Source organism: Triticum dicoccoides, chromosome 1B (assembly GCF_002162155.2).
Source record: "Triticum dicoccoides isolate Atlit2015 ecotype Zavitan chromosome 1B, WEW_v2.0, whole genome shotgun sequence".
NCBI lineage: Eukaryota > Viridiplantae > Streptophyta > Magnoliopsida > Poales > Poaceae > Triticum > Triticum dicoccoides.
Window position 1 is genome coordinate 93,316,731 of NC_041381.1, and position 12,219 is coordinate 93,328,949.

At 42.7% G+C, this 12,219-nt stretch overlaps 1 long non-coding RNA gene across 1 annotated transcript in view; it reads right to left on the reverse strand.

The window, feature by feature from the left end:
* Window positions 1–248: 248 nt before the first annotated feature.
* LOC119321301 overlaps window positions 249–12,219 on the reverse strand; it is a 14,746-nt gene continuing 2,775 nt past the window's right edge. The window contains exons 3-4 of the long non-coding RNA XR_005155131.1: window positions 1,373–1,839; window positions 249–494 (exon numbers count right to left, since the gene is read on the reverse strand). This is a non-coding gene — a long non-coding RNA (uncharacterized LOC119321301). The remainder of the gene's footprint in view (window positions 495–1,372; window positions 1,840–12,219) is intronic.

The following is a 12,219-nucleotide window of genomic DNA, read 5'->3' on the forward strand; positions in this document are numbered from 1 at the left end:
TGTAGTATAGAATCTCATTGAAGATCATGCTATGTTGAACATATGTGTATTTTTGAGTAATCTCCCATTGCGCAAAATGACATAGACCCACTAAACACCATTTGTGCTCTGAGATAAAAATCCATTTATCAGTAGCACTATTTGTCTACTACATGCTTCATAAAAGTGTTTTATTTGTTTATAAAATGTATATGATTGCAGTCCTTTGATAACCTGATACAACATGTAAGTACCATCGACCACTGACATGAAAAGGAAAGTAAAATACTTCCGTTACTTTGGAAATGACCTCACGCTCAACCCACACATGTCATTAGTTGAGCTCATTGAGACTGAATTTCCTGACTGACCAATTACATTATCTCCACACTTCTGCTTCTATTCTTTCAACATGGACTGTTTACATGTGGCACACACTGTTGGCGCTTTTCAAATAAGCTAGAAATAGACCGCCTTTTCCTCATGGACCCGTTGCGCCAAATGGCAGAGACCCGCTGAATCCATGTTCACATTGAAAAAAGAATCATGGTTTAGTTGGTTTGTTGTTGACAAAGATATAAGGTAACAAATTTAATGCCCTTTAATAATTAAAGAAACATGGCTTGTTGTCCACAAAGAGATGTACACATCGTGTATGTTCAAAAACGTGGCTCTTTGAACATATTACATGACTCGGCATCTTCTTGTAGGAAAGAAAAAAAGCAAAGAGAGAAGCATCAAGGAATCAGTATAGCAATTTTGAAATACAATAATTTCGAAATCTTGCAAAATCATAACAAAAATTTTAGGAGTTATGAACAATTAGAAATGCATTATACTGAAGGTTGAGTACAATATGTCTTTTGGATTGAGCAAATATATAGCTGCAGAAATTTTGCAAATTAGCACATAACAAGAATCTAAGGCTCTCTAGACTCCTTTTCCTTGCTAAATATGCACGCTTTCCATGGATTTTTTTCAATATATTTGTTCTATAAACAAATGCTTGCTTTCTTTCCTTTTCTTGAAGCAGGTCGCATGCCATCAACAGCCCAACACCGAACAACCAGAGCCCAGTCACAACAATCATGCACGAGCAGCAAGCCAGCAAAAAAACATAACAGGTGCCCAGACACATACACATAACTAAGCCAGTAGTAACCAAACACACAACAAGAACTTGTAGCTAGCAAGCGAGCGCTACGACCAAGTATGTATGATGCTACCACCAAGCCAGCCACAATAATCATGCACGCAACGGCAAGCCAGTAAAAAAATACAATGGGTGCCCGGACACCCACAACACTAAGTCAGCAAGCACACACACACAACAAGAACCTGTAGCAATCAAGCACGGAGGATAGGAGGACAGCTGGGACCGGAACAAAATTACCTTGCTAGTGACGGGATGCCTAGGCGGAAGCGACTGGAGGCGGCGGCAGCGGCGAGTCCAAGCAGCAGCTGCGTGAGCATGAGACATGCATTTCATTAGTTGGCAATGGAAGCATCCATCATATTCATACATACCTTCGTTTCTTTATGAGCACTCCACTTCTCTGCCTCACCCTGTTGACCTCCACCTCAATAACCTGGTCAATCAACAACACATGATCCATGGGGTGATGATAAACCTTATATAAATATATATATTTGAAAATGGACGGGAGGCAGTGCGGAGTATTAGATCTCTGAACTCTGACGGGCCGATGAGCCAATGGAAGAAGGGGATGCTGAGGGCAGCATTGAACACGTAGGCCCAGCGCCGGAAGGGAGTTATCACCTCAGCTCACCTAGGAAGCAACAACTTTCATTTCCAAAAGAAAAATGACCAGGAAACGTAAGCCGCTATTGGTTAGAGACCTGCAAATGATTAATTGTTAAAGACTACTTTGGGAACAATCAAACTGAGCAATAAACGGTAATAAACAGAGAACAAAAAGGAACAAAACAAGGCCAGGTTTTTTCACCTAAAAGGAATTGTCAAATGCAGCGATAGCATATTTGCATTTTTTTCCAAATTGCACATGAGCTTTGACTGTAGGGAAGAGATAAAACTTCCCACAAACAAACTTCCAGTTATGATAACCGTGATCTCAGGAAGAGTAGAAAGATGCATCTTATACTCTAGAGTTCATATATATCAAAAATTCATTTCATCTGACCTCTTTGGAGTTGAACTAAACAGTTGTTCTTATCCTCTAACATGCTACTACTTAGTTGCACCCCTCTTACTCCTGACACTACAAACTCCAGTTTATGTGGCGTACTTTATGCATATACAAACGATGTATAAAGCCTGAACATGGCAAAAAAATGCAAGGGATTACCTGAATATATGATACTGCAGTACACCTAATTTTCTAACTGAAATTAAACCTACCACTTCCTGTTCTCAGATTTTAGTTCATTTATAAACTCTGCATTCTACTCATACAAGCATACTGTTGGAAATATGCCCTAGAGGCAATAATAAAAGCATTATTATTATATTTCCTTGTTCATGATAATTGTCTTTTATTCATGCTATAATTGTATTATCCGGAAATCGTAATACACGTGTGAATACATAGACCATAACATGTCCCTAGTGAGCCTCTAGTTGACTAGCTCGTTGGTCAACAGATAGTCATAGTTTCCTGACTATGGACATTAGATGTCATTGACAACGGGATCACATCATTAGGAGAATGATGTGATGGACAAGACCCAATCTTAAGCATAGCACAAGATCGTGTAGTTCGTTTTGCTAGAGCTTTTTCAGTGTCAAGTATCTCTTCCTTCGACCATGAGATCGTGTAACTCCCGGATACCGTAAGAGTGCTTTGGGTGTACCAAACGTCACAATGTAACTGGGTGATTATAAAGGTGCACTACAGGTATCTCCGAAAGTGTCTGTTGGATTGACACGGATCGAGACTGGGATTTGTCACTCCGTATGACGGAGAGGTATCTCTGGGCCCACTCGGTAATGCATCATCATAATGAGCTCAAAGTGGCTAAGTGGTTAGTCACGGGATCATGCATTACGGTACGAGTAAAGTGACTTGCCGGTAACGAGACTGAACGAGGTATTGGGATACCGACGATCGAGTCTCGGGCATGTAACGTACCGATTGACAAAGGGAATTGTATACGGGGTTTGATCGAATCCTCGACATCGCGGTTCATCCGATGACATCATCGAGGTGTTGGGTTTCGTAGTAATTTCAAAAATTTTCCTACGCGCACACAGGATCATGTGATGCATAGCAACGAGAGGAGAGTGTTGTCTACGTATCCAACGCAGACCGACTGCGGAAGCAATGACACGACGTAGAGGAAGTAGTCGTACGTCTTCACGATCCAACCGATCAAGCACCGAAACTACGGCACCTCCGAGTTCGAGCACACGTTCAGCTCGATGACGATCCCCGGACTCCGATCCAGCAAAGTGTCGGGGAAGAGTTTCGTCAGCACGACGGCATGGTGACGATCTTGATGAACTACAGCAGCAGGGCTTCGCCTAAACTCCGCTACAGTATTATCGAGGAATATGGTGGCAGGGGGCACCGCACACGGCTAAGGAATCGATCACGTGGATCAACTTGTGTCAACTTGTGTGTTCATGGGGTGCCCCTTGCCTCAGTATATAAAGGATGGAGGAGGAGGAGGCCGGCCAAGGCAGAGGTGCGGCCAGGGTGGGGAGTCCTACTAGGACTCCAAGTCCTAGTAGGAGTCCACCAAGAGGGGAGGAAGGGAGAAGGAATAGGAGGAGAAGGAGAGGTGGCCGGCCCCCTTTTCTCTAGTCCAATTCGGACTAGAGGGGAAGGGGGGCGCAGCCTTTTTCTCCTCTTCCCACTAAAGCCCATCAAGGCCCAATACTCTTTCCCGTATTCCCGTAACTCCCCGGTACTCCCGAAAATACCCGAATCACTCGGAACCTTTCCGAACTCCGAATATAGTCGTCCAATATATCGATCTTTACGTCTCGACCATTTCGAGACTCCTCGTCATGTCCCCGATCTCATCCGGGACTCCGAACTCCTTCGGTACATCAAAACTCATAAACTCATAATATAACTGTCATCGAAACCTTAAGCGTGCGGACCCTACGGGTTCGAGAACAATGTAGACATGACCGAGACACGTCTCCGGTCAATAACCAATAGCGGGACCTGGATGCCCATATTGGCTCCTACATATTCTACGAAGATCTTTATCGGTCAGACCGCATAACGACATACGTTGTTCCCTTTGTCATCGGTATGTTACTTGCCCGAGATTTGATCGTCGGTATCCAATACCTAGTTCAATCTCGTTACCGGCAAGTCTCTTTACTCGTTCCGTAATACATCATCTCACAACTAACATATTAGTTGTAATGCTTGCAAGGCTTATGTGATGTGTATTACCGAGAGGGCCCAGAGATACCTCTCCGATAATCGGAGTGACAAATCCTAATCTCGAAATACGCCAACCCAACATCTACCTTTGGAGACACCTGTAATGCTCCTTTATAATCACCCAGTTACGTTGTGACGTTTGGTAGCACCCAAAGTGTTCCTCCGGTAAACGGGAGTTGCATAATCTCATAGTCATAGGAACATGTATAAGTCATGAAGAAAGCAATAGCAACATACTAAACGATCAGGTGCTAAGCTAATGGAATGGGTCATGTCAATCAGATCATTCAACTAATGATGTGACCTCGTTAATCAAATAACAACTCATTGTTCATGGTTAGGAAACATAACCATCTTTGATTAACGAGCTAGTCAAGTAGAGGCATACTAGTGACACTCTGTTTGTCTATGTATTCTCACATGTATTATGTTTCCGGTTAATACAATTCTAGCATGAATAATAAACATTTATCATGATATAAGGAAATAAATAATAACTTTATTATTGCCTCTAGGGCATATTTCCTTCAGTCTCCCACTTGCACTAGAGTCAATAATCTAGTTCACATCGCCATGTGATTTTAACAGCAATAGTTCACATCACCATGTGACCAACACCCAAAGGGTTTACTAGATTCAGTAATCTAGTTCACATCGCTATGTGATTAACACCCAAAGAGTACTAAGGTGTGATCATGTTTTGCTCGTGAGAGAAGCTTAGTCAACGGATCTGTCATATTCAGAGCCGTATGTATTTTGCAAATATCCTATGCTACAATGCTCTGTGCGGAGCTACTCTAGCTAATTGCTCCCACTTTCAATATGTATCCAGATTGAGACTTAGAGTCATCTGGATCAGTGTAAAAGTTTGCACTGATGTAACTTTTACAACAAACTCTTTTATCACCTCCATAATCGAGAAACATCTCCTTAGTCCTTACTAAGGATATTCTTGACCAATGTCCAGTGATCTACTCCTAGATCACTATTGTACTCCCTTGCCAAATACAGAGCAAGGTATATAATAGGTCTGGTACATAGCATAGCATACTTTATAGAACCTATGACTGAGGCATAGGGAATGACTTTTCATTCTCTTTCTATTTTCTGCTGTGGTCGGGATTTGAGTCTTACTCAATTTCATACCTTTGCAACACAGGCAAGAACTCTTTCTTTGACTGTTCCATTTTGAACTATTTCAAAATCTTGCCAAGGTATGTACTCATTGAAAATCTTATCAAGCGTCTTGATCTATCTCAATAGATCTTGATGCTTAATATGTAAGTAGCTTTTACTGAGGTCTTTTCCTTTTAAAGAACTCCTTTAAAACACTCCTTTATGCTTTGCAGAAAAATTCTACATCATTTCTGATCAACAATATGTCACTCACATATACTAATCAGAAAGGCTGTAGTGCTCCCACTCACTTTATTGTAAATACAGGCTTCTCAAAAAGTCTGTATAAAACCATATGCTTTGATCAACTCATCAAAGCGTATATTCCAACTCCGAGAGGCTTGCACCAGTCCATAGATGGATCGCTGGAGCTTGCACATTTTGTTAGTACCTTTAGGATTGACAAAACCTTCTGGTTGCATCATATACAACTCTTCTTTAATAAATCCATTAAGGAATGCAGTTTTGTTTATCCATTTGCCAGATTTCATAAAATGCGGCAATTGCTAACATGATTCGGACAGACTTAAGCATAGATACGAGTGAGAAAATCTCATCGTAGTCAACACCTTGAACTTGTCGAAAACCTTTTTGCGACAATTCTAGCTTTGTAGATAGTAACACTACTATCAGCGTTCGTCTTCCTCTTGAAGATCCATTTATTCTCAATTGCTTGCTGATCATCGGGCAAGTCAACCAAAGTCCAAACTTTGTTCTCATACATGGATCATATCTCAGATTTCATGGCCTCAAACCATTTCGCGGAATCTGGGCTCATCATTGCTTCCTCATAGTTCGTAGGTTCATCATGGTCTAGTAACATGACTTCCAGAACATGATTACCATACCATTCTGGTGCGGATCTTACTCTGGAAGACCTACGAGGTTTGGTAGTAACTTGATCTGAAGTTTGATGATCATCATCATTAACTTCCTCACTTATTGGTGTAGGAATCACTGGAACTGATTTCTGTGATGAACTACTTTCCAATAAGGGAGAAGGTATAATTACCTCATCAAGTTCTACTCTCCTCCCACTCACTTCTTTCGAGAGAAACTCCTTCTCTGGAAAGGATCCATTTTAGCAACGAATGTCTTGCCTTCGGATCTGTGATAGAAGGTGTACCCAACAATTTCCTTTGGGTATGAAGACGCACTTCTCCGATTTGGGTTCGAGCTTATCAGGATGATACCTTTTTCACATAAGCATCGCAGCCCCAAACTTTAAGAAACAACAGGTTAGGTTTACTGCTAAACCATAGTTCATACAGTGTCGTTTCAACGGATTTAGATGGTGCCCTATTTTAAAACGTGAATGCAGCTGTCTCTGATGCATAACCCCAAAACGATAGTGGTAAAGAGATATCATAGATCGCACCATATCAAATAAAGTGCGGTTACGACGTTCGGGCACACCATAACGATGTGGTGTTCCAGGTGGCGTGAGCTGTGAAACTATTCCACATTGTTTTAATTGAAGACCAAACTCGTAACTCAAATATTTATCTCCGCGATCAGATCGCAGAAACTTTATTTTCTTGTTACGATGATTTTTCCACTTCACTCTGAAATTCTTTGAACCTTTCAACTATTTCAGACTTATGTTTCATCAAGTAGATATACCCATATCTGCTCAAATCATCTTGTGAAGGTCAGAAAACAACGATGCTTGCCACGAGCAACAGCACTCATTGGATCGCATACATCGGTATGTATTATTTCCAACAAGTCAGTAACTCGTTCCATTGTTCCGAAGAACGGAGTTTTAGTCATCTTGCCCAAAAGGCACGGTTCGCAAGCATCAAATGATTCATAACCAAGTGATTCCGAAAATCCATCTTTATGGAGTTTCTTCATGCGCTTTACACCGATATGACCCAAACGGCAGTGCCACAAATAAGTTGCACTATCATTAACTTTGCATCTTTTGGCATCAATATTATGAATATGTGTATCACTACGATCGAGATCCAATGAACCATTTTCATTGGGTGTGTAACCATATAAGGTTTTATTCATGTAAATAGAACAACAGTTTATTCTCTTACTTAAATGAATAACCGTATTGCAATAAACATGATCAAATCATATTCATGCTCAACGCAAACACCAAATAACATTTATTTAGGTTCAACACAAATCCCGAAAGAATAGGGAGTGTGCGATGATGATCATATCAATCTTGAAACTACTTTCAACATACATCATCACTTCACCCTTAACTAGTTTCTGTTTATTCTGCAACTCCCGTTTCGAGTTACTACTCTTAGCAACTGAACCAGTACCAAATACCGAGGGGTTGCTATAAACACTAGTAAAGCACACATCAAACACCTGTATATCAAATATACCCTTTTTCACTTTGCCATCCTTCTTATCCACCAAATATTTAGGGTAGTTCCGCTTCCAGTGACCATTTCCTTTGCAGTGTAAGCACTCAGTTTCAGGCTTTGGTTCAGCTTTGGGCTTCTTCGTGGGAGTGACAACTTGCTTGTCTTTCCACTTGAAGTTCCCTTCCTTTCCCTTTGCCCTTTTCTTGAAACTAGTGATCTTGTCAACCATCAACACTTGATGCTCTTTCTTGATTTCTACCTTCGTTAATTTCAACATCACGAAGAGCTCGGGAATCATTTTCGTCATCCCTTGCATACTATAGTTCATCACGAAGTTCTACTAACTTGGTGATGGTGACTAGAGAATTCTGTCAATCACTATCTTATCTGGAAGATTAACTCCCACTTGATTCAAACGATTGAAGTACCCAGACAATCTGAGCACATGCTCACTAGTTGAGCGATTCTCCTCCATCTTTTAGCTATAGAACTTGTTGGAGACTTCATATCTCTCAACTCGGGTATTTGCTTGAAATATTAACTTCAATTCCTGGAACATCTCATATGGTCCATGACGTTCAAAACGTCTTTGAAGTCCCGATTCTAAGCCGTTTAAGCATGGTGCACTAAACTATCAAGTAGTCATCATATTAAGCTATCCAGACGTTCATAACTTCTGCATCTGCTCCTGCAATAGGTCTGTCACCTAGCGGTGCATTAAGGACATAATTCTTCTGTGCAGCAATGAGGATTTAACCTCAGATCACGGATCAAATCCGCAACATTGCTACTATCATTTTTCAACACAATTTTCTCTAGGAACATATCAAAATAAACACAGGGAAGCAACAACGCGAGCTATTGATCTACAACATGATTTGCAAAATACTACCATGACTAAGTTCATGATAAATTTAAGTTCAATTTAATCATATTACTTAAGAACTCCCACTTAGATAGACATCCCTCTAATCCTCTAAGTGATCACGTGATCCAAATCAACTAAACCATAACCGATCATCACGTGAGATGGAGTAGTTTCATCGGTGAACATCATTATGTTGATCATATCTACTATATGATTCACGCTCGACCTTTCGGTCTCCGTGTTCCGAGGCCATATCTGCATATGCTAGGCTCGTCAAGTTTAACCTGAGTATTCTGCGTGTGCAACTGTTTTGCACCCGTTGTATTTGAACGTAGAGCCTATCACACCCGATCATCACGTGGTGTCTCAGCACGAAGAACTTTTGCAACGGTGCATACTCAGGGAGAACACTTCTTGATAATTTAGTGAGAGATCATCTTATAATGCTACCGTCAATCAAAGCAAGATAAGATGCATAAAAAGATAAACATCACATGCAATCAATATAAGTGATATGATATGGCCATCATCATCTTGTGCTTGTGATCTCCATCTCCAAAGCATCGTCATGATCACCATCGTCACCGGCGCGACACCTTGATCTCCATCGTAGTATCGTTGTCGTTTCGCTAATCTTATGCTTCCACGACTATCACTACCGTTTAGTAATAAAGTAAAGCATTACATCGCGATTGCATTGCATACAATAAAGCGACAACCATATGGCTCCTGCCAGTTGCCGATAACTCGGTTACAAAACATGATCATCTCATACAATAAAATTCAGCATCATGCCTTGACCATATCACATCACAACATGCCCTGCAAAAACAAGTTAGACGTCCTCTACTTTGTTGTTGCATGTTTTACGTGGCTGCTACGGGCTTAAGTAAGAACCAATCTCACCTACGCATCAAAACCACAACGATAGTTTGTCAAATAGACTCCGTTTTAACCTTCGCAAGGACCGGGCGTAGCCATACTTGGTTCAACTAAAGTTGGAGAGGCAGTCGCCCGCAAGCCATCTCTGTGCAAAGCACGTCGAGGGAACCGGTCTCGCGTAAGCGTACGCGTAAGGTTGGTCTGGGTCGTCTCGTCCAACAATACCGCTGAACCAAAATATGACATGCTGGTAGGCAGTATGACTTGTATCGTCCACAACTCACTTGTGTTCTATTCGTGCATATAACATCAACATCATTAACCTAGGCTCGGATGCCACTGTTGGGTTTCGTAGTAATTTCAAAAAATTTCCTACGCGCACACAGGATCATGTGATGCATAGCAACGAGAGGAGAGTGTTGTCTACGTACCCAACGCAGACCGACTGCGGAAGCAATGACACGACGTAGAGGAAGTAGTCGTACGTCTTCACGATCCAACCGATCAAGCACCGAAACTACGGCACCTCCGAGTTCGAGCACACGTTCAGCTCGATGACGATCCCCGGACTCCGATCCAGCAAAGTGTCGGGGAAGAGTTTCGTCAGCACGACGGCATGGTGACGATCTTGATGAACTACAGCAGGAGGGCTTCGCCTAAACTCCGCTACAGTATTATCGAGGAATATGGTGGCAGGGGGCACCGCACACGGCTAAGGAATCGATCACGTGGATCAACTTGTGTCAACTTGTGTGTTCATGGGGTGCCCCTTGCCTCAGTATATAAAGGATGGAGGAGGAGGAGGCCGGCCAAGGCAGAGGTGCGGCCAGGGTGGGGAGTCCTACTAGGACTCCAAGTCCTAGTAGGAGTCCACCAAGAGGGGAGGAAGGGAGAAGGAATAGGAGGAGAAGGAGAGGTGGCCGGCCCCCTTTTCTCTAGTCCAATTCGGACTAGAGGGGAAGGGGGCGCAGCCTTTTTCTCCTCTTCCCACTAAAGCCCATCAAGGCCCAATACTCTTTCCCGTATTCCCGTAACTCCCCGGTACTCCCGAAAATACCCGAATCACTCGGAACCTTTCCGAACTCCGAATATAGTCGTCCAATATATCGATCTTTACGTCTCGACCATTTCGAGACTCCTCGTCATGTCCCCGATCTCATCCGGGACTCCGAACTCCTTCGGTACATCAAAACTCATAAACTCATAATATAACTGTCATCGAAACCTTAAGCGTGCGGACCCTACGGGTTCGAGAACAATGTAGACATGACCGAGACACGTCTCCGGTCAATAACCAATAGCGGGACCTGGATGCCCATATTGGCTCCTACATATTCTACGAAGATCTTTATCGGTCAGACCGCATAACGACATACGTTGTTCCCTTTGTCATCGGTATGTTACTTGCCCGAGATTTGATCGTCGGTATCCAATACCTAGTTCAATCTCGTTACCGGCAAGTCTCTTTACTCGTTCCGTAATACATCATCTCACAACTAACATATTAGTTGTAATGCTTGCAAGGCTTATGTGATGTGTATTACCGAGAGGGCCCAGAGATACCTCTCCGATAATCGGAGTGACAAATCCTAATCTCGAAATACGCCAACCCAACATCTACCTTTGGAGACACCTGTAATGCTCCTTTATAATCACCCAGTTACGTTGTGACGTTTGGTAGCACCCAAAGTGTTCCTCCGGTAAACGGGAGTTGCATAATCTCATAGTCATAGGAACATGTATAAGTCATGAAGAAAGCAATAGCAACATACTAAACGATCAGGTGCTAAGCTAATGGAATGGGTCATGTCAATCAGATCATTCAACTAATGATGTGACCTCGTTAATCAAATAACAACTCATTGTTCATGGTTAGGAAACATAACCATCTTTGATTAACAAGCTAGTCAAGTAGAGGCATACTAGTGACACTCTGTTTGTCTATGTATTCTCACATGTATTATGTTTCCGGTTAATACAATTCTAGCATGAATAATAAACATTTATCATGATATAAGGAAATAAATAATAACTTTATTATTGCCTCTAGGGCATATTTCCTTCACGAGGAGCATGTGGGAGCCAACATGGGTATCCAGATCCCGCTGTTGGTTATTGCCCGAGAGCCGTCTCGGTCATGACTACGTGTCTCCCGAACCCGTAGGGTCTACACACTTAAGGTTCGGTGACGCTAGGGTTGTATGAATATGAGTATGCAGCAAACCGAATGTTGTTCGGAGTCCCGGATGAGATACCGGACGTCACGAGGAGTTCCGGAATGGTCCGGAGGTAAAGATTTATATATAGGAAGTCTTATTTTGGTCACCGGAAAAGTTTCGCACTTTATCGGTATTGTACCGGGAGTGCCGAAAGGGGTCTGGGGGTCCACCGGGGGGGTCCACCTGCCCCGGGGGGGCACATGGGCTGTAGGGGGTGCGCCTTGGCCCATATGGGCCAAGGGCACCAGCCCCAAGAGGCCCATGCGCCTAGAAGACTTGGAGAGGGGAGAGTCCAAAGAGGGGAAGGCACCTCCGAGGTGCCTTGGGGAGGATGGACTCCTCCCCCCCTCTTGGCCGCACCCCTTCCTTGGAGGAAGGGG